This window comes from Cebus imitator, unplaced genomic scaffold, assembly GCF_001604975.1.
Source record: "Cebus imitator isolate Cc_AM_T3 unplaced genomic scaffold, Cebus_imitator-1.0 Scaffold27, whole genome shotgun sequence".
In the NCBI taxonomy this organism is placed as follows: Eukaryota; Metazoa; Chordata; class Mammalia; order Primates; family Cebidae; genus Cebus; species Cebus imitator.
In genome coordinates this window covers 14,937,193-14,959,881 of record NW_016107342.1, presented here as the reverse complement: position 1 = coordinate 14,959,881, position 22,689 = coordinate 14,937,193, and the positions used below count along the sequence as shown (strand labels likewise).

At 37.0% G+C, this 22,689-nt stretch overlaps 1 pseudogene; it reads left to right on the top strand.

The window, feature by feature from the left end:
• The window catches only part of LOC108300415, a 6,363-nt pseudogene extending 4,685 nt beyond the window's left edge, over nt 1-1,678 (top strand).
• Nucleotides 1,679-22,689: the final 21,011 nt, after the last annotated feature.

Here is a 22,689-nt window from a genome sequence, read left to right as displayed (position 1 = left end):
GAACCCGGGAGGCGGAGGTTGCGGTGAGCCGAGATCGCGCCATTGCACTCCAGCCTGGGTAACAAGAGTGAAACTCTGTCTAAAAAAAAAAAAAAAAAAAAAAAAAAAAAAACTATAAAAAAAAAAAAAAAAAAAAAAAAAAAAAAATGCTCTAAAATTATTTTTGCATATTTTAATGTATAGCGAGTAGAATGAAAGTGCTTCCCACCTTTAACAACAGAAGTCCCCTTCTGCAGGATCTACCACCTTGAAGAAACTCTATTAGTCCCAGACTGCTGTCCTTGATAGCTCGTGTTCACTCTGGCCTCTATATTGTCTTTTTTTAATTCTCCAAAGCAAATATTTTCACTTGATAGCACTGAGTTGTGTTATATCTATCACTGCATTTTAATAACTTTATGTAAACAAGTTTCAAATGAACAGATTTCCAAAGAAGAGTGCTAGGCTGGGTGTGGTGGCTCAAGTCTGTAATCCCACCACTTTGGGAGGTCAAGGTGGGCAGATCACATGATATAAGGAGTTCAAGACCAACCAGGCCTACATGGTGAATCCCTACCTCTGGTAAAAATATAAAAACTAGCGTGGAGCATGTCTGTAATTCCAGTTATTTGGGAGGCTGAGGCAGCAGGATCACTTGCACTCTGGAGGTGGAGGTTGCAGTGAGCTGAGTTGGCATCACTGCACTCCAGCCTGGGCTACAGAGTGAGACTCTGTCTCAAGAAAAGAAAGAGTGCTAGTGACAGCTAAATCAAAAGTTCGTTGGGAGTGCAGAGAAAAAAGGAGAAAGGCGAGAGGAGCTGGCATGGCAGGTTCTGAGGGGACAGCAACATAGCTGCTAATACCTTCACTGCAGAAATGTGTAATGTTTGGGAAAATATCTACGTTTTTAGTAGAAGTTACACCCAGGGCTGTTCCAAGGCCTGAGCCACCAGCTGATGTCCAACACCCTCTCCACTGTGACCCGGGGTAACAACAAGAAGGTTTTCCCTCCAGATGAGCTAGAGTAGGTTTCCAACAAGGCTGATATGAATACTTCCCTGAAGAAAGTTGTGAAGGAGACCTCCTACAAGATGGTGATGCAGTGCATGTCCCGCATGTTGGCCCACCCCCTGCATGTCATCTTAATGCGATGGTCCAGTTTGCGGGATGGGGGGGGCAAGTACAGTGGTGTGCTGAGATCCTTTGGGAAGATTTCCAGAGGAAGGCCTGCTGGGATTCTTTGTTGGAGTAATCCCTCACCTCCTGGGTGGTGTGATTTTCTTGTGGGGCTGTAACCTGCCGGCCCGCTTCCTCCACCTGGTGGATGACAGCCTCAGCCAGGCCCTGACCATCCGGAGCTGCACCAAGCTTGTGATGGGGATCACAGTGAGCATGCTGACCTATCACTTCTTGCTAGTCAGTGACCTCATGGCTGTGAACAACTGCGGGCTGCAGGCTGAGCTCCCTGCTTACTCGCCGGTGTTCAGATCCTGGATTCACTGCTGGAAGTACCTGAGTGTGCAGTGCCAGCTCTTCTGAGGCTCCAGCCTGCTTTCCCATCAGATGTGATCAGGATCATGCTTTGCCCTGGAGTGACCTGAATAATCTAAAAAACACGGTCTCAACCTGGCTACGGTGGGTGAGGCCTGACCATCTTAAGACATCTGCAAGACGACTCCAACCCAACAACAACCAGATGTGCCCCAGTCCATCGGGCTTCAGTTTCCTTATTTGCCATGTGTCTGTCCAGATGTGGGGTAGGGCGGGGGTGGGGCTGTACCCAGTGGATTGGGTCACCTGCCAGACCTGGGGAAGGTGAGGCAAGGTGGGGAGTTGGCAGAATCTCACACCTTACAGATTTGCTGAGTGTCTTATGCAGAGGTCCAGAGAATGGCTTGTGGGGGGCCCAGGTTGGATGGGGAAAGGGTAATCGGGTCAGACCCCACCGTTTCTACCCTTCCAGTCAGCCCAGTGCCCATCCTGCAGCTCAGCTGGGAGCATCATTCTGCTGCTTTGTAAAAGGGTGGATCCCCTGGTGCATGATCACCATCATGTCTAGGCCTATGCTAGGATCCTGGTTAATGTCAGGCTCTGCCTGCGTTTTTCTCAACACTAATGACATGAGGGCAACACCTGCCTCTGAATGGGAAATCATGTGACTACTTAGAATGTGTCCTCCTCATCTAATGCTCATGTTTAATGGTGATGCCTCGTGTACAGGACCTGGTTACCTGTGCAGTTGTAAACACTCAGAGGTTGGGCAGGTCATTGTCTCTAGTCCTACCCAGTTTTAAAGTTCATGGTAAGATTTGACCCCATCTCCCACAAATAAATGTAATGGTGGTGAACAACAACAACAAAAAAGCGATCTACTTCTTTTTTTTTTTTTTAGGGTTAGAGTTTAGAGAGTAGAGAAATTCTTCCTCAAGTAAAGTTGGCATTTAGCATGTCCCTCATCCATGGTAAGGTATCATCTCTTTGATAAGAAAAGCCATTTTTCTGTGAGACATTTAATTAGAGGAGTCATTTTTCTCTAAACGCTTAAGTTTGGCATTTCCTTGTATGAGACTAGGCAAGGTCAAGAGTATTGATTTTAATTGACTTATGAAGTTTTTCAGTAACCGCGAAGCCTGATATATTTTGGTTAATACAACTAGAGGAAAAAAAAATAACATATAGTTTAGGAGCAAATCCATATTTATTTTATGTTTCTGTGAGACCAAGATATTTACCTATATTTCCTAAGAGTGTATGCTGAACTATTTTAAGGTGAAGTACAAGTTGTATTAAGAAAGGAACACGTAAAATGTCTAGCATTTAATTGGCTGAATACATTTAATTTCACATTAAATGCCTCTTCATTACCCAACCTCTTTCAGATCCCTGAATGTTAATGCTCACTGAAAATACAAACACAAATATTTATTTTTTGTTTTCTTTGGATCAAGGAGAAAATCTCTAAAGGGCATTTCAAATGCATTTCATATTCAAAAATAATGTTGGATGTGACCTTAAGAAATGCCTCAATCCGTGGTTTTCTTTGTGTTTATTTATTCCCATTTACGACTCATGATGCTGCTAGTTTTTCTGGTTTTAGTATACCCAACAAGTACAGTTCAGAAGAATGTACATGCCATGTATGTATTATATGTATATATACACATAAATGTGTATATGCATATGTAACATACAAGATTATATCATTACTTAGAAATTTTTATAAACATAATAAACTAATTTCAATATTTAATCTTAACCTTTACATTTTCCCTTAGGAAGATTTTTAATCTACTAATTCTATAATGATAGTAGACTTACTTTTTATATTTGTGATATGTTAATACTCAGTGTAAAGTGCAGTTAAACCATGGGGCCCAGAAAGTCTATATAATCTGGTCATAGACCAATTCTTTCTCAATTCTTCCACCTCTTTCATTTTCTCACTCCATCCCAGGCATGTGGGCCTTCTGCGCTTCCTCAATAGGCAGGCACACCTCCAGCCTTGCCTTTGCATTTCCTATCACTAAACCTGGAGCATCCAATCCCCACTTCCTTATTCTCTACATATGTTCACATGACTCATAGCCTAACTGGATTCAAATCTCTTTTCAAATGTCATTTCCCCATAGAGGCCTTCCCTGGCCACTTTATTTAATATAACTCCGCACCCTCATTAGTACTTTTATACTATGCTATGTCTTTCTTCCTAGTTTATGGGCTTTCTTCCTTATTCTTTCTATGGCAGGAGAACATAAAGAAATGTGTTTTGTTTGGTGCTGTATCTGCAGCAATGAGAATGGTACTTGTAAAGTTATTGCTGATGTAAAATGAGGAAACTGAGGCAAGTATGAGAAAATGAAAAGCTAATTTATTTAGCTTCTGGGCGAGGTTTTGTAGTCTAGGAAGGGGCTAAAGAAGTTGTGCCTGGCTGTTTAGGTCATGGGGTTTTATGGGGACGGAAGGCGATTGATTGGCTATTGGGGAAACAAAGCAAAGGCAATTTTATTGGCTGTTAGGAAGCAAGAAGTACCTGGAACTAGTTGTCATTGGTAGGCGGGCAGGACTTTGGGTGAGTGGGCCTTGATTGACTGTTGGGGAAACAAAGTGAAGGCAATCTTATTGGCTATTAAGAAGCAGGAAATACCTGGAGCTAGTGGTCATGGGTAGGCGGGCGGCACCTTGGGTAAGCAGGCCTTCCGGGGCATACAGAGCAGACTGCTATCTGGCAGGGTCTGATGGGGCTTCTTTAAAAAATTTTCCTGGGCCGGGCGCGGTGGCTCACGCCTGTAATCCCAGCACTTTGGGAGGCTGAGGCGGGTGGATCACGAGGTCAAGAGATCAAGACCATCCTGGTCAACATGGTGAAACCCCGTCTCTACTAAAAATACAAAAAATTAGTTGGGCATGGTGGTGCATGCCTGTAATCCCAGCTACTCGGGAGGCTGAGGCAGGAGAATTGCCTGAACCCAGGAGGCGGAGGTTGAGGTGAGCTGAGACCGCGCCATTGCACTCCAGCCTGGGTAACAAGAGCGAAACTCCGACTCAAAAAAAAAAAAAAAAAAAAAAAAAAAAAAAAAAAACCCCAACAAAAAAAAAAAAAAAAAAAAAAAAAAAATTTCCTGCAGGGTTTATTAACAGCAGGCTGGGGGTTGAATGCATAATTTAGTGCTGAATGTGGGCTTGGGTCTGGTATGTGGAGGCGGGTGCAGGGAAGCCCTGCAGCAAGGCCAGATAACGAGCTCGGGTGATGAAGTAGTTATCAGACATGGAGAGAGATGGATGTGTCTGTTTAACCCTCTGCGAGGCAGCCGGCCTTACAGTACTCACAGGTGTATATGTTCAGTAAATACTATACTGAGTAGAAATAGTCTGGTCACTCAGCTGCTAAGCCGTTTAATACTTTACATTAGTTCATTGAAAGCTCTGGGACTCTAGTTGTTGGTATTAACCCATAAGGGAGGAGCAAGATGCAGTAGGGTGACCTGCTGATGACTCGGGTAAATGTGTAACCACTTGTTATCTCATCCTTTAGTAGAAGGCTTCTTTCTGAAATCGCAGAGGAACAGTAAGGAAACAGGGGAAGTTGGAAGGAGAAAATGGAGGATTACTGAACACAAGAGGTCCACCACCACCATCAAAGGAGAGAAAAGAGCCAGCTCAAAAATCATTAAATGTACAAGGTTGTATATAGAGACCAAAAATTGCCTTCTCTACTATTGGGACATACAATCCCTACTCAAGATCACTGAAATGTTTCCAGATGGTTGGTACAAGTACGATCATTTGGCTCTAGGGATATTTCTTGAGTCCTCCTCCATATCCAACATTTAAATATCAGCCAAAGAACACATTTACATACACTGAATGTATGTTTTGTCAGAAAGGTGGAGGCGAAATGTTCTAAAACAAAACGGACTACAACGTAAGAACAGAAGGCAATGTCTACACACAGTTTTGAAGAGGTGTGACAGTACTTAATCCTATACAGCAAAAAAAGTAGAAACTCTGGCCAAAACCCCTCTTCCTTAATGCGGGAATGTCCTTCCTTCCGTTCTGATGGCTTATACTCATTTCTAACGCTTCCAAAACTGTTTTCAGCAGTTAAAAGATGGTGTATGAAAATTCGTATTGGTAAAAAGTATTAGAGAAGTGTCTAACCATTTCCATATAGCACCCTTTCAGATAAAGTTCTTTTCTAGTATGCAGCATTTTCAAAATGTGTTAGCAGTTAGCAGAGGGCTATTTCCAAGTTCACAATGTCCACCGCTCCTTCCCAGGAATCTATATAACCTTTGTTATTTAGTCCGAGTCTACGCCCCATGTTCTCCCTTGCACTCGCTAGCATTTTTTTCCCATACTTTAGAGAGTAAGCTCTTTAATGTTTTTGCCAAATAAGAGAAACTTTGGTGGAAATTTATAACACAGTGGTTTTAAGTGGTGATAAAAAGCAATAGAAGTTTGTGGGAGTTAATATAGACAAAAATAAAATAATTGGAAAACTAGCCTTTAAAAAACAGTTATGTTACTAATGCGGATGAGAGGCTAGAACTCCCATCACACAATGCTATAGGAAGAATCTAGTTAGAGAGCTACAGGTGGGACCCTGGACCCTGGTGATCCATGCAGCACTGTATCTACTCCCATCACCAGGAATAAATTCTAATGTATTTCCTACTTCTGTGCATTATTTCCCCAGGAACAGTTCCAACTGGGAACTAACCATCCCTCTTTCTCTAGTTTGGTTACTGGGATAAAGAAGAGAAAGTGTCTCAGAAGGATTGGTTTAATATTAAGTGGGCGGACCCTTCTTACCAAGACACACATACATAAGAAAGGAGTTCAGTTGCTTGGTAGTCAACAAAATGACAAAAATTGTCTATAGACATCATCAAGAACTCTTCTAAGAGAGTGGATGAATTCTTGGGGAAAGGTGGGTGGCAGCATGGAGGCATGCCTGCCTTCCGAGCCCACACACCTTCAGTAGCCTTGTCAATGACTACAGATCTTTGCTGGGCAAAGAATACTATGGGGAACTGACAGCATTTGGAGTCATCTAGAGCTGAGTCAATAGGCCATGGCACTGATTCTAGGAAATTGGGCAAAATATGTGAAAAATTATAGGTAATTCTAGACTAATAAATGGAGAGAGAGAGAGAGAGAGAGAGAGATATAAAGAAAAAAGTTAGAAAGTTTGTTCTATACTATTCCAAAAGAGAGGCAGATTTGAACTGAAACCAAAGTGATAGTACTTTATGATGTGTTCATATGACATCTGGTATAGGACTCATCTAAGACCCACGTTCTATTATTGAATAAGCTCAGAAAATGTCCATGAGTCTGAAACTGCTAGTATGGTGGAGGTTCCAAATTTTTTCTCTAATTACAAATGTGAAATCAGGAATATATTATCCCAAATGCCACTAAAATTGCCTTGAGGATTAATTTATATCTTGAGGTTATGTCTCTATCCCTGAGAAGACAGAATCAGAGAATTGAGCTTTTGAAACTAATTTCCGTAGTTTGATGTTTTCAAAACCCAATGCTAATGAACTTTTAATACAGATTTTATCTGTTTATTCTACTTATTGTAAGTGGTCATTATCATTTGCTAGATAATGTGTTTTTTATTCAGGAAATAGAGATTCAGAATATGTCTGTTGGATTCTCGGATTATCAGCAGATAGCTTAATCACATTCTTACAATAATTTTGTACACTGACTCTTAAATTGATAATAGGCTGTTGTGTCCACAAAATAGATTCCTTTAAAAAAATTCTGTTTTCTTCTGAATAAAACAATAGGTCTAAATTAATAATAAATTTATATAAATCAATAAATGACAACTTCCTCAAGTGTAATAACTCATTCTATGCATTTGGTAGATAAATATAATCAATCTTTGAAACTGGGGGACATCTTATTTATTTGAAGAAATGTACATATTTTTGATAGTTTACTTCTCTAGGATAACATTGGATCTATCGGGATTATTTAAACATATAAAAGGACTTCAAAGAGTTTATGAAAAAATACAATTAAAAGATTTTAAATAAAAAAAGACTTTATTTCTCAATTGAGCTCCATCAAGATCAAGACATTTTTGTAAATTATGCTATCAACCGTTTAGCTCATCTCTAAAGAACTAAGAATCCTGGGAATTCAACCTTGTCAATGTAGTCCTTTTTTACATCATTAACTGAAGAAAAATGGGTTCCCTGTAAGATTTTTTTAAGATTAGAAAAGAAATGCCAGATACATGCGAAGGGGAGGAAGGCAGTAAATCATGCTGCCATGTGTGTACCTATGCAGCAATTTTGCATGACCTTCACATGTACCCCAAAATCTAAAATGCAATAAAAAAATTAGAAAACAAAGATAAATTAGAAGGAGCCAAATCAGGTGTAAGGTGAATGTCTAATGATTGCAAAATTGTCCTTGTTTTGTGAGGTCAATGAGCAGGAGAACTGCTGTGCCGAAGGAGGGATTTCTGGTGATGCTTTCCTGGGCATTTTTATGCTAAACTTTTGGCTCACTTTCTAAAACCACTCTCATAATAAACAGATGTTACTTTTCTTTGGCCCTCCAGAAAGTCAACAGGATAAATTCCTAAGCATCCCATAAAACTGTCGCCATGAACTTTGCTCTTGGCTGTTGGATTTTGCTTTCCTTGACTACCCCCAACCTCCTGGCAGCTATTGCTTTGATTGAACTTTGTCTTAAGTTCATACTAGTAAAGCCATGTTTCATCTCCTGTTACAATTCTTCAAAACATCCTTCAGGACCTGGCTCCCACTTGTTTAAATCTTCCATTGAAAGCTCTGCTCCTGTCTGAAACTGATTTGGGTGGAATAGTTTTGGCCCATTGAAAGTTTGCTCCATTTTAGTTTTTTAGTAAGAGTTGTGCATACTGAACAAATTGAGTTGTGTATGGTGTTGGTTAATTTTTGTGTTGTTAATTGTCATTACTCTTCAATAAGGGCATGATCAAGATAATTTTGTTTTTGCAAATCGATGTAGATATTATGCTGTTTTGGGCTTCATCTTTGATATTGTCTCATTCCTTCTTGAGTTTTCCATTTGGAAATTGATGATTTCTTTAGGGCATTGTCCTCAAAAAATTTTCACAAAGTATCAATGATTTCACCATTTCACCCAAACCGCACCAAAAATTTGATGTTTGCTCTTCTTTCAATTTTAGCATAATTTGTGTTGCTCTGATAAGAGTTCTTTTCAAATTGAAGTCTTACATTCCTTAGTGCCTCAAATTAGATCTAGTTCAGGCATGTTATGAAAGCAAATACTGGTCTATTTTGGTGCAAAAAAATTGAAAACTGTGCATAGTTTTTTCTCATAATAAGCATTTTTCCATGAACTTTTTGAATGACCCTTGTAAATGAAACTNATATACACATTTTTCATGAACTCAGAAAGTTTGTCAATTCATATATACATTTCTCAATTTAGATACACATTTTCCGTGAACTCAGAAAGTTCATGGAAAATGTGCATATGAATTGCCTAATAGATGAAAAACAATTTGTTGTGGTACTGATTGAAAACAATAACAAAAGATACGTGATGAAGAAGTCTTAGTCTTTTCGAAGGCTAAATGTGCTTCACAATAATCAAATCACTTTATATTTATCTACTCATCATATCTCTGATAGCAGAGACCTAAACTCTAATTAAATTATAGCATACAGTAAGTTCTGAACTCAGGACATAAACATTTAATGTTTCTTAATAGAATACTATGTAAATAAATGGAGAATGAGGAGAAGGTGAGAAGGAAAAAAAGAAAGAAGGAGAGACACTTTAGTTGAGCTAATATTTATTAGTGATAACTAAATGTCCATAATTTATGCCATTGAGATTTCTGAGGCCTTTTGTTACACAGACTAGGTGACTAATAGAGGCAGCAGAGCTGATCCTTTTCTGAGTTTATTTTAGATCTCCTTCCAATTCTCAGTGTTCTCAGAATTCTGACCCTCTTTTATGTTTTTAAACATGTTAAACTTATTTTAGGATCACTGGGCAAGCTGTTTTGTCTGCCTGGACTTTTCTTACCCATGGATTATCTTGTAGCTCCTTCTAATCTTCCTGGCTTCAGCTTAACTATTACCTACTCAGTGAGGCATTCACTAACAGCAGTGTCTAATTAAAGACCCCTCTTTTCTTTGTAAGTCTTTATCACATGCATTGTCTACATCGTTTATGGTGCTTATCACAATTCAAAATGATCTGTTTGTTTTCTTGTTCATTACCTTTACAACTACTGTCATTTTCCATGGTAGCAGGCAGTATGTCAATATTTTTGTCCCATATAACTTCAGTGACCCCCAGAATGCCTGTTCATGAATAATTATACAAATGAATCAACTCTGAGGAGGGTTTTATTTCATTTACCGTACTCAAACCCATAAAATAAACCATATGAACAGCACTCACATTTAACCAACTCACTAAAAATAAAACATCTTCTTTGGATAGAGACCTTTTTTTAAAAAAATTTGAACATGCTAGGGTTTTATTTTTTGAAAGCACAACATATGCAGTAAGCTCTCTGATATACTGGAATTCCAAGTCACAGTTCTCAAGGGTGGTCAGATGGCTTTATTTTTTTCTTTTTCCACCACGCTCTGTCTGGAACCTATCATTGTGGTGTTTTCTAGGTCGCTGATTAAGAAAACAAAGGCTTAATAGTAGGAATATATTAATATTCATAAAGCTCTGGTTACAACTTGTTCATTTAAACACCATTTTTATTTTTTCCCAGTTTGACACTTCACTCTATGGTTTTCTGATGTAACTGGATAGCATAAGGCATCCTATGATTTATTTCTTCCAAACCATTTGGTTTTAATAGTATATTCAAAAAGTGCAGAAAAAGACTGTTATTTTTTTCTTCACATTTTTATTCCATTTTCCTTTCAATCAATGTATAGCTATTTCCTATTACTTGCTAGATATAAGCATAAATTCTTACAAAGTATATATACATATGTAAATGTACATAATATCTACTACTTGATACCATGGCAAATCATTCTACTTAAAGATTAGTCAATTTCTATGTATTTAACATCAGCCCCTTTTATCCAAAACACTAATAATGCTCTTTATATTTGACATTTCTTTTCAGGACTTTCTTTTCTTTTTTAATCAGCTTTTATAATAAAGAAAAGTTAATAAGCTCAAAGATTCAAATTATAAGATGACACAAACTATACAATAACAAGCATGAAGTAGTTATTCTGCAATTTATATTCAAAATTGGAGAGATAATTTGCAAACACCTCACAATAAATCCTGAGCTAAAAGAAACGTTTGTCAAATTTTTCTCTCACTTTTCTGTGATATGCAGATGTTCAGTTTTAAATTAGTCACATTTTCATGGTTCTTTCTATACTGCTTTCCTTCTTTGATTTCATTCCAAAAAAATAGAACAAAAAGCAAGCAAATTAAAATTCATAGATATGAAGGGCATTTGCAAAGATACTCTTTATTATTTCACTCATTTTTACCTTTCCCAAATTCTTTTTTCCAATTAACTAATTTTTAAATAATTCTAGTCTTTCTTAAAATGACTAAACGGTAGGAATATTTTTATGAGCTCTGACTTATTTCCTAAGATTAAACACTACATTTGTGCCACTATCTGACATTCTTTTTTAGACTTGCAAATTCATCATATCCCAAAACAAACTAAAACTTACCCTCCAAAACAATGCTTTATTCCAATTTTGTATTTCTAAGATATGTCAATATATCAGTTTCACTTTTGATCATCGCTAAAACTCTACATCTAGTTATTCACTGAGTCCTTCAGATCCTCTTCACCACATGTGTTGCTATTTCTCTGGTGCATTAACTGTTAGCTCATTCAGTAGCTCATTCTGTCTCCCACCCTAGAATCTATTCTGTAGCTTCCATATGGTTCAACTTTCTAAAAACCAGCTCTACTTATATCATTTGCTTGTTGAAAACTTCTAAGAGCTCTTTACTTTGTATGAAGTTGGGTATAAATTCAGTCTAACACTTGAGCCATTGCATTCCCAGACCTCTAACCTATTTTTTATTTTCCACATATTTCACATCATGAAATCTCTCATCTTCACTTCACCATCTCACAAAATGTGCCCTAGAGGTTTAAATAATTCCTTCTCTCTGTAACATGTTTCTCTCATTTTTTGTCTGGAGAGATTCTGTCCATGTTTTTAGCATTGCCTGACACTCCTTTTATTTTGTGAACTCATTACACATCACCTCCAGTCACGAACTCCCTAAACCGTAACATTTTGACCTCTTTTATGGCACTTGCTAACATAGTTAGATTTCATATTCTAAGGGACAGGGAAATACATTAATTGAGGAGATGGGAAACATGTCTACTTACTAATACAGTGGACAGAAAAGGAAAAGGACCAAATTATCTGTCCTCCACACTTTCCCACTGCTTGTAACAGAGCAAGATAGTCGTGTACCAGATATCCCTCTTGGAATCAATGTGACTGACAATAATTGTTCAGCTAGAGCCATTTTTTCAGACTATTCTAAACATGACTGGGTAAGTCAGTGAGGTTTTTCTGCATAGCAGACCATCTGAACACTTAGTGGCACAGTACAACCATTAATTTAGCTCATGACTCTGTGGGATGGCAATTTGGACTTGGCTCAGCTATGCAGTTCTTCTGGTCTTAGCATTTGCTGGTTTGGCTGAGAGCTGGCAGGCTTAGGGCATTGATCCTCAACTTTTCTGGCACCAGGGACCAGTTTTGTGTCAGAAACTTTTTTCATAGACCAGGGGTAGGGGGTGATGTTTTGGGATGATTCAAGTGCATTATATTTATTTTCATTATTATTACATTGTAATATGCAATGAGATAATTATACAACTCACCATAATGTAGGATCAGTGGGAGCCCTGTGCGGTTGTCCTGAAACTAGACAGTCCCATCTGGTGATGACAGGAGACAGTGACACCTGACATGTGTTCCTTATGTCCGGTGTACTCGATAATTTCGTTTTGGTTGCCGTCACTGCAGAAAATCTTGTTTCACAAATTAGAATGTTGGAAACAAAAGCAGACTTTTGTGACAATCTCAGGATCTTCTGACTTGACTAACTCAGATCATATGGAGATTTGAAGTTGTCTCAAACCTACTTTTAAGGCCACCACTGTTTGCGATTTCAAGCAGTTGACCATTTTCTATCACGGAAAAAGTCAATTCACCTGTCTTATTCACAAATGGGTTGCAGACTCATTCCTTCCCAGTTCAGGGGTCTTTTATGGTTGAGAAGTAATACTCAAACTCTTCTGAAAGATGAGATAGGTGATTATGCACCAGCTGATGGAAGAAAACCCTAGCTCCAACTCTTTGAAAGTCCCTGCTAATGTTTGAAACATGTCAAAAATCTCAATGTTAACTCATCATCCCCAGTTTGGCTTTGTATGCAGTCACTTTATTTGCTGACTCAAACACAGTTGTCATTCTCTCACTCTCCCCTGAAGTGACAGATTGAGTTCTTTGAGCAGGTTGAATATCTCACTTAAAAGTAAGCAAGTTTGGCATCCCATTTTGTGTCACTGAAATGTGCTGCCAGTGGTGACTGCTCTTCTAATAGAAATCTCTGGAGCTACTCTCATAACTCAAAAATTTCTCTGGCCGGTAATCGTCAACCTTTAGAAACCCATCTCACTTTTGTGAGAAGACATGTGTTCTGTGTTTCCATCACCTCACAGAGCTGCATGAATAGAGGAGTTAAGTGTGTGTATTTTAATGTGGTTGATAATTTAATCACATCCTGCAAAATGCTGTTAAGCTCAGGTGACATTTTTTGGCTAGCCAGCAGTTCTCTATGGATGACACAGTGCATAGACAGATATACAGAAGTGACCTCTTTGACCCCAGTAGCAAAACCAGACAGCCATTCATTCATGGCAGTCACTACATCCATGCATTTACCAACACAAAATGACCATTTTAGTTTTCCTGATATGTAATAATTCAAAGACTTGGAATAGATCTGCAGTTGTGGTGTAGGTTGGCAACAAAAGTGCATATAACATATCTCATGCACATCTTCCTGAAAAATACATACATAGTACAAAACAAGCATTGTTGCCTTGTTGTAAACACTGGTAGACTTTTTGACCTGGATTGCATACCATGGTGACTCAGGTGGCAGAGCACAGAAGGTAATATGAGCAATGGAGAGTGGCTGTAAAGACAGATCAAGCTTTGCTCACTTGCTGCTCATTTCCTGCTGTGTGACCATGTTCTTAACAGGCCATGAATCAGTACAGGTTTGTGGTATGGGGGTTGGGAATCCCTAGTCTTCAGAGCCTCAGTTGATGATTTACTTCTTATCTACATGGTCTCCCATCTTTCATCAAGCACAATGAGGTTCCCCCATGGAAACTGAGAAAGATGTCAGAATAGTACGCAGAAACAAGCCATTCTTCTTGATTCCTAGGCTCAAAACAGACACACCATTGCTTCCACCTAAGTCTGTTCACAGGAGAATCTCTATAATTACATTGCCAAGCGACATGGGCTACTTGTTATGCAGGGTTCTCAGATTTAATTATTATTTTCAACAGCTCAAAACAAACAAGATGTATACTTTTGATTTTCATTATTAGAGCTCAGAATTTTCACAGACCTTTCTTGGTTCAGCCATGACTATCAGAAGCTGGGCCCAGTCTCCCTGATGCCTCTCCTCCACTGTTCCTATCAGTAGCATGGAGGGAATTACTTTAATTAACTTGTTTATTCCTTAAACTTCTTCAGAGAAATAGGAGTATGAGAGTTAATTAACTAGTGTATTTTAATGGTACAGCCTTTGTCTGCACTTTTAAAATATGCAATTAAAGTCAAACAGTTTGGAAGAAATAAGTCATAGGATAATGTACATTAATATTATGCAGTTAGTTCAGAAAACTAAATGCTTTTTCTTATTTAGGTGGAAAACATTTTAAATGTGATAAATCATATCCTTTGATGATGAATCTAAAATTACATTTATTTCATCAAATCAAATAAGTAGCAACAAATACATATGTAATATGTTTGGTTAATTTTCTTCTAAGATACGTAATCATAGCAATTGATATTTTTTAAACAAATTTCACATGTTGATGGGTATGGGAAGTCTCAACATAAGAGACTGAATTGGGAAAGGGACTAGTATAGACACAGGGTCCATGAGGATAGGAGTATTTCCTGAACTATGAGAGGAGACATTTGAGGGAATCCATTAGATATGTAGGGCATGAAAGAATCCAGAGGGCCATTCAAATAATTAGGAGTCAAGAAGGGGAGGAATCGTTCCACACAGTATATAAAATGCATAGAATAATGGAAGGTCACACAGAAAGAGATTCCAGTCTGTACTAGGGAGAGGAGATGACCCAATAAATCAGGATAGTAAGGTCTTTGTACAAATGTTCTGGGTTTTGCTAATCACAGAGAGTGACTGGGATATAGTACTAACAACTGATCAGGATAAAGAAGGAGGAACTTGGAAGCACAATTTCTGTGATTTGGGACAAAACAGGACACTAAATAGAAATCCATAGCTAACCAATTGAGTGCAGATTTATGGTTCTAATTGAAAACAATGCCTGTGGATAGAGACCTTCAATGGAAAAGACTAAAGCCCCGGAAGAGTGTTGGAGGAAATCCTTTAGTTATTTTTATATATGCTTTATTTAAATAAATAATTATAGACTCTTAAGTTTATTGAGCATATTTTAAACTATTGTTTTATTTACGAAGTCTAGACAGTGTTTTGACTCTCAGATAGATGTCCAGTAAATATCTAGGTAATATCAAGTACTGTTATTTTGCCAGAAACAGAGATATAGAACCCAAATACCACTTCAAAAAAGGACCCAGTGTCCAACTGCAAGAAGTGTAGTTAGAGAAAAGCGTCTATACCTTGGCTCCTTCAGATTTTCAGCCAAGGTCAAGCTTTTCTTGGACAGGTAGCCAAAGACTGATTAAGGCAATGATACAACCTCTTAACTATTTTTGCTCAATAGGAACTCCTTTAAAAGATCATCATTATTTAGGAACTCTCTGCTAAGCTGGTAGAGTCTTTAACATGTAGATGTTAATTTTTAAAATAATTTCCTCTTCAAATTCTTTTTTTTTTTTTCACTTTTTTACACACATCACTCCTTTATAACAGTTTTCATTCCTGTCTCTATATAGAGACTACAAATGGTGAAGTTACTTATGTAGTTTTGTTGTGTCCATATGCTTCAGACAAGCATCTTTACATTGCCATTTTTCAGGTCCTTGATGAAGATGTATTACCAGAGAATCACCATGCTGCTAATTGCTTCAGCTCTGATTGTTTATGATATTTAACCAGTACATTATGATATGGACTCTGTGTGGTAACCAGGTGGCTCATTTGGTATCATAAATTTTGGGAGAATAGAAAAACAAGGTAAAGGTTATGAAGGTAGTTAAAAAGTTACACACATGAGAGAATGCTAGATGCTTGTAATAACAAGAAAGCTATAGTTGCTGAAACTCAGAAAAAATTCAATTCTTCATTCTTGTTCCAAATCCCATCTTGACATCCAGATCATCTTTTTTTCTGAACAGATATTGAAATGTCTTCCCATTCCCATTCTTTTTTTCAGTATACGATCACAGTACAAACCAGATAGAGTAAATGGAATAACATAAAAAATGTATATAATATGAGTGTGAAAAAACTGTTACTGGCATAAGTAATCACAAAGCACTGGTATAATACTTGAATAAGATAAGAAGAGTGGGTGTGAATTTTCACTGAAGAAAGAATATCAGAGATTGAAAATCAACTTAATGAAATAAAGCATGAAGACAAGACTAGAGGAAAAAGAATGAAAAGGAACAAATAACACCTCCAATAAATATAGGACTATGTGAAAAGACCAAACCTACATTTGACTGGTGTACTTGAAAGTGATAAGGAGAGTGGAACCAAGTTGGAAAAGACTCTCAGGATATTATCCAGAACTTCCCCAACCTAGCAAGACAGGTTAACATTCAAATTCAGGAAATACAGAGAACACCACAAAGATACTCCTTGAGGAGAACAACCCCAAGAGACATAATCATCAGATTCACCAAGGTTGAAATGAAGAAAAAAATGTTAAGGGAAGCCAGAGAGAAAGGTCAGGTTACCCACAAAGGGAAGTCCATCAGACTAACAGTGAATCTCTCTGCAGAAATGCTACAAGCCAGAAGAGAGTGGGGGCCAATATTCAACATCCTTAAAGAAAATAATTTTCAACCCAGAATTTCATATCCAGTCAAACTAAGCTTCAGAAGTTAAGAAGAAATAAAATCCCTTGCAGAAAAGCAAATCCTGAGGGATTTTGTCACCACCAGGTCTGCCTCACAAGAGCTCCTGAAGGAAGTACTAAATAGGGAAAGCGAAAACTGGTACTAGCCACTTCAAAAACATACCAAATTGTAAAGACCACTGAAGAAACTGCATCAACTAATGGACAAAACATGATGCTAGCTGATTTTTTTGTCCATTAGTTGATGTAGTTTCTATGAAGAAACTGTTGTGCAAAGAAACCGCATCAACAAATGGACAAAACAACCAGTTAGCATCATAATGACAGAATCAAATTCACACACAACAATATTAACCTTAAATGTAAACAGGCTAAATGTCCCAATTAAAAGACACAGACTGACAAATTGGATAGAGTCAAGATCCATTGGTGTGCTGTATTCAGGAGACCCATCTTACATGCAAAGACATACATAGGCTCAAAATAAATGGATGGTGGAATATTTACCAAGCAAATGGAAAGCAAAAGAAAAGCAGGGGTTGCAATTCTAGTCTCTGATAAAAGAGAATTTAAACCAACAAAGAAAAAAAGACAAGAAGGGCATTACATAATGGTAAATTGATCAATGCAACAAGAAATTCTAAGTATCCTAAATATATATGTGCCCAATACAGGAGCACCCAGATTCAAAAGGAAGTACATCAGACTAACAGTGGATCTCTCTGGAGAAACACTTCAAGCCAGAACCTCTCTATACAAATTAAGTAGAAAATCTGGAAGAAATGGATAAATTCCAGGACATGTACACACGCCCAGTACTAAACTAGCAAGAAGTTGAATCCCTGAATAGATCAATAACAAGTTCTGAAGTTGAGGCAGGACTTAATAGCTTATCAACCAAAAAAAGCCCAGGACCAGATGGTTTCACAGCTAAATCCTTCCAGAGGTACAAAGAGGAGTTGGTAACATTTCTTCTGCAACTATTCCAAACAATTGAAAAAGAGAGACTCCTCCTTAACTCATTTTATGAGGCACACAATCCTGATAGCAAAACCTGGCAAAGACACAACAACAAGGAAAGAAAATTTCCAGCCAATATCCCTGATGAACATCAATGAAAACATTCTCAATAAAATACTGGCAAACCGAATTCAGCAGCACATCAAAAAACTTAGCCACCAAAATCAAGTCAGCTTCATCCCTGGGATGTGGCAATTCCTCAAGGATCTAGAACCAGAAATACCATTTGACCCAGCAATCCCATTATTGTGTATATATCCAAAGGATTATAAATCATTCTATTATAATGACACATGCACACATATGTTTATTGCAGCACTGTTCACAATACCAAAAACGTGAAAACAACCCAAATGCCCTCCAATGATAGACTAGATAAAGAAAATATGTCACATATACCCCATGGAGTACTATGTGGTCATAAAAAGGGTGAGTTTATGTCCTTTGCAGGGACATGAATAAAGCTGGAAACCATTATTCTCAGCAAAGTAACACCGGAACAGAAAACCAAATACCACATGTTCTCACACATAGGTGGGAGTTGAGCAATGTGAACACATGGACACAGGGAGGGGGACATCACACACTGGGGCCTATTAGGGGGTGGAAAACGAGGAGAGTGATGGCATTAGGATAAATGCCTATTGTAGATGACGGGTTGATGAGTGCAGCAACCCACCATGGCACATGTCTACCTATGTAACAAACCTGCACATTCTGCACATGTACCCCAGGACTTAAAGTATAATAATAATAATACTGATAAACAGAATGACCATTTGACCCAGCAATCACATTATTGGGTGTACACCCAAAGGAATATAAGTCATTCTACCATAAAGACACATGCACGTGTATCTTCATCACAGTTCTATTCACAATAGAAAGACATGAAACCAACTTATATGCCCATCAATGGTAGAATGGATAAAGAAAAGTGTTATACATATATACCACGGAATACTGCACAACAGTTAAAAAAAATGAGCTTATGTCCTTTGCAGTAACATGGATTGAGCTGGAGGCCATAAGAGAACAAACTATCTAACCAAATACCACATGTTCTTACTTATATATGTGAATTAAACTTTGATTACACATGGACAGAAAGAAGGAAATAATAGACACCGGAGTCCACTTGAAGGTGGAAGGTGGGAGGAGGGTGAGATTCAGAAAAACTACCTAGTGGGTACTATGCTTATTACCTTGGTGACAAAATAATCTGTATATCAAACCCCCAAGACATGCAGTTTACCTATATAACAAAACTGCACATGTGCCCCAACCCAAAATAAAAGTTAAGAAATAAATAAATAACATAACATAAATAAATAACATGATTGAAGTATTATCTAAATAATCTAAAAAAATTATCTAAAAAATATTAAATTATGGCATTTCCAAAGGACTAAGATTTGACTTCCTTATGCTGTGTAACACTCATCCAACTCATCAAATCATTTTCGCATGTATTTGATGATTATTATTATGTTCCATGATATCACAAGTTCTATGTATGCAAAAGTTCTTATTTAATGTTCAGGGAATCGGATATTTCCAGTAACATATTTACATTTAAATTTGCCTAGAAGAAATGGCCATATCTGTAATTTTAATGTCAATATAGAATAATATGGGGATTTACTCTGCTTTTTGAAAACCAAAGCAATGTTGTGTTCCATATGGATGTTTACTAAGAAAATATAGAAAACTGAAAGGACTTACAATCAATGAGAGTTTTTATAAACTTCAGCTAAAATATGTTATAAGAAAACTCAGATTATCTTGTAATAAAAATAGAAATTTTCAACATAGCTCTTAATTGGAAAGAAAGGAAAAAATATCACACACAACTTCTTTGATAAAATCCTTAAGAATTACATCTATTTTTTAGAAACCATCATACGTTGGGTCTTATTTCAATTTAAGATGAACTAGATCCTAAGTTTGGAACATCATGCTGAGAATGTTCCTGCATACATGAAAACACTATTTTCTTGAAAATGTTTTCTGAACACTTGGAAATAGTCATTTTAGCTGACACCCAGTTAACACCTGCTAATACATAGTTAACGTATATGTGGCTTCACATAAGTAAAAAGAAAACCATGAAATGAGTTACTCTGGAAGCCTGTAGAGATCCCAAATCTATATTCAAAAAGTCCTAAAATGACTATTGGATACCTTGTATAGTGCTGTTTGAGCACATCACTGATGCATTGGGGTTGATTTTAAGACAAGTAACTGCCATGCTTGTCCATGAACGGTGTTTCAATATTGCCTTCAGGGACAGAATTAGGATTTCAGAAGATCGTTTAACTGATCCATAATTTTTACTTTCATGATTTTAAATTGAAATCCAGGTGCAAGAAAACTCAGGTTTTAAATTCAGTTAAGTTAAATATAAATAAACTTTAATATTAATAAAAATGCAAAAAGAATGGTAGACATAAGATTCAGTCCATATAGACAGCACTGTTAAAAACAAATATTATGTTAATGATGAATTATCTTTATTAATTAGGTAGTTACTTGAGTGGGTTACTCAAAGCAAATAAAGTAATGGCCTTGTACTTAGAGGTCAATTGATGCCATTGGCTTAATGAATGAATCCTGTTCAATTATAAGGGGTCTATAAAGTATGAAATTCTTCACTTATTTGTACAAACAGATTTTTGATATATAGGCTATTCATTTTTTAAAAAAATATTAAATCTGGTTTGTCAGATACTACTGTTATATAATTTACATGGAACAATGTTCTTTTGTTGAAATATGAACTAGGAGATGAATCACACTTGGCACATTCTGCCACACAATGAGCTGCACATAGTAATAATTATGTCCCATCTCAGTCAAAAAGTCTGTATTGGGAATCTGGGCCATCATAAATCTGGTTGCATTAAAGTGATTTTTGTAAAGAAGAAATGACACATATTTATCCAGGTCTTTTTACAATCTTCAGACTGTCATCTGTTTTTTAGATATATCCATCAAAGAAGAGAGAAGTCCTGTTATTCTCCATCCTCATCATAATAACAGCACTGAAGTATCCAGGGTATATATAAGTATATTAGCATCTTAGGTGTGGGCCTTTTTATCAATGTCCCTTCAGTATATAATCCAATGCATAAACAGCTTTTAAAAATTCAACTAGTGATGCTTAATAAAATAATCATATATTTTAAGAATAGAAATTAAATAAGAACATGTCATATATATATATATATATATATATAGAGAGAGAGAGAGAAAGAGAGTAAGGTTTTCTAAGATTCAACAAAACTTTTACTCATAGGTTCATTCAAATAAACCATTTAGTTTGGTATTCATGAATACATAGTCATTTTATGAAAAAAATGCATTCTTGTTTACAAAGATGATAACTGAATTCAAAATGTAATAATCATTCTAATTGACTACTGAAGAATTAAGTCAAGAAGGAGGATACCATTTGGGCACTTTATTAATCATTCTTTTTTGGAGTTGTATGAGTTGTAAGTTGCTCAGTTGGGTTAACTCAGTTAGAAGTGCTCGCAGATATCATAAATCTCTTCATTTTTACTGGATCATTAATTTTATGACAAAATTAACCCAACACCATTAGAGCAACAGGCAAATCTTGACAGAATTTTTTTTCTTAGACTCTTCTAGTTGATATTTGATGGGGTCTACAAACAGTTTTAACAGTTCGCTAGGTTTTAACCCTGAGCCTTCTATGGTTGATGGGATCTTAGGATCAGTGTTGACATTATCATTGCTATTGCTCTGTGGGGACAGGCAATGAATAACGCAGCCTGCTGTAATACATGAAACCTTTTCTGACCACATGGAACAATCCTTGAGGTGTTCACGCTAATAGGGGAAGATTGCTTTCAGCTTTCTGCTTGCAGTGTTCTGATAACTATGCATATTTAATTGTAATTGAGATTCAACTAACTTCTACAGGGTGTGCATTTTAATTAGTTATCAAATAAATAGGGAGGCTGTTTGTCTAGATTTTCTTTTTTTGTACTAATTAATTGGGAGTCAAGGATCAGCATCCTGTCTTGCAGAGTCCATTGAAGACATTCATTTCTAATTGTTATATATATCCACCTACAAGTAAGGGATTCAAAGCTCATTTTACTTTCTAATATACACCATTTATGGGAATGCATAGGCATAGTCCTATAATAACAAAAACAAGATAAATATTTAAAACTGTTTATGTTTTCTTTTGAAATCTTTAAGGCAATGATTATATCTTAATTGAATTTTGACAAAAATTATGTTACTGGAAAAGGTTCTCGACCCAGACCCCAACAAAGGTTTCTTGAATATTGACCCAGAAGAAGGAATTTGAGGGAAGTCCACAAAGAGAAAGTGAGTTTATTAAGAAAGTAAAGAAATAAAAGAATGACTACTACATAGGCAGAGCAGCAGCGTGGGCCATTCAGCTGCTTACACTTATTGTTACTTCTTGATTATACGCTAAACAAGGGGTGGATTATTCATCAGTTTTCTAAGAAAGGGGTGGAAAGGGGTGGGCAATTCCTGGATATGAGGGTTCTTCCCTTTTTAAGACCATATAGGGTAATTTCCTGTTTTAGACTAAGAGTAATTTCCTGACATTGTCATGGCATTCATAAACTGTCATGGTGCTGGTGGGAGTGGTTTTTTTTTTTTTTTTTTTTTTTTTTTTGTAATGTTTTTTTTTTTTTTTTTTTTTTTTTTTTTTTGAGATAAAGTCTTATTCTGCAGTGCAGTGGCACTATCTCAGCTCAATGTAACTTCTGCCTCCCAGGTTAAAGCAATTCTCCTGCCTCAGCCTCCTGAGGAGCTGGGATTACGGGCATACACCACTATGTCCAGATAAATTTTGTTTTTTTTTGTAGAGA